This window comes from Octodon degus, unplaced genomic scaffold (assembly GCF_000260255.1).
Source record: "Octodon degus isolate 3935 unplaced genomic scaffold, OctDeg1.0 scaffold00371, whole genome shotgun sequence".
NCBI classification, from domain to species: domain Eukaryota; kingdom Metazoa; phylum Chordata; class Mammalia; order Rodentia; family Octodontidae; genus Octodon; species Octodon degus.
In genome coordinates, this window is record NW_004524947.1 from 301,142 (window position 1) to 302,983 (window position 1,842).

The window sequence follows — 1,842 nt, forward strand, 5'->3', positions numbered from 1 at the left end:
TTGAAGACATAGAGGTAGGCAAAGTGTTCATGAACAAAAATCAAATCACACAGGTAATACTTCAAAGTATTAACAACTGAGACCTCTTCTAACTGAGAAGTTTTGCATGTGAAAAGAAATTACCAACATTTGAAAATACAACCCACAAATTTGCAAAGAAATCTTGACTAATAAGCATTCAGACAAACGTCTGATCTCTAGAATTTAGAAACAAATAAACCACATTAGGGCCCTAAAATTTCAGGATCCAATGCAGAAATGGGGATCTGAGATGAACACACACTTCTTAGAGGTTGAAATTAAAGAAGCAAATAAGTATATAAAAAATGTTCCACATCACTAGCCATCCGTGAAATACATATTAAAACCACATTGAGTTATCATCTCACCCCAGAAAGAATGACTATCATAAAGAAATCACCCAACAACAAATGTTGGAGAGGCTGTGGGGAAAAGGAACCCTTCTCCACTGCTGGTGGGAGTGTAGACTGGTGCAACCATATGGAAATCAGTGCGGAGATTGCTTAGAAAATTTGAACTGGAAATCCTCTTTCAACCAGCTATTCCTCTAATGGGAATTTTCCCAGAGGATCTGAGAACATCATATCATAGTGATATATATGTGCCTATGTTTATAGCAGCACAATTTGTGATAGCCAAATATAGGAAACAACCAAGATGCCCATCACTTGAGTAATGGTTGAAAAAGATGTGATATTTTTACACAACGTAGTATTATTCAGCTACTAAGAATAATAAACTCGCCTTTATATTGAAGTGGATGCCACTTGAACATATATTTGTAAATGAAATAAACAAGACACACATGAGTAAATATTGTATAATCTCCACAGTATAAGAACTTAAAAGTAGAAATAGAAGTAGAAAGATATAATACAAGTAAAAGGATAGCAGGATCTCAAGGACTTAACTAACCAAGAGAGGGAAAGGAGAAGAGCTGGGAAACATCACAATGTCACGCCATACAGTAATATGTAGAAGATGAGCAAGGCAATGATCCTGAGAATCTTCAGAAGATTTTTAAATCTAGCAGTTATTGGGAAAGATTGTCACCCTGACTAACTATATATACTGATACCTGTGAACTAAGCTACTGCATTCCAGATGTTAAATTGTAATAGTAATTTCATGATTGGAGTGCCTGTCATTCTGGTCAACTGAACATGGGCTGCTTTTCATGACATGCCAGTTGCTGCTATGATGTTTCTCAAATAGATGCTTGTTCAAGAAGAAGGGGGTGGTGAAAGAAAGCGAGAGGCAGGAAAAGGAATACTGTGGGACTGTCCTGCTTCAAGGTTGTATGTGGCTAGATTTTTGGACTTATGTGCAAACATGAGAACTATATAATTCTTTATGCCTATTTTTAAAATATATTCTAATTTTCAAATGTTTTTATCATATCCTGTAGGGCCTTAAAGTTCAACATATCAGTACTTGATGAAAAATACGTGTTCCATATTATGCCTAAGATGTTTGATATGCAGACGGATAGTGTGGTTAAGCTTAAAAGCCTAAGTTGTTTGATAGTAACAACAAACTTGTTTTCTGGATGGTTAACAACCTAAGTTTGAAGACCATAATTAGAGAAAAAGGAGGGCTGCAAGGAAAGCCAACATTTTGGCTCTAGCCTTCTAAGGTCAATTAAGACTCAGGACATATGAGAACTTGTACTGTAACGTCATGTAACTTGGTTGTGTCCTAAATTTTCTGATCAAGGAGATTTTGGGGCCAAAGAGGAAAGTGATCAATGATGTAGAGTGTGCCAAAGGAGAGTCACATGGAGAGAAAACATTCTCTCAGGCTTTCACAGAGAGCACATTG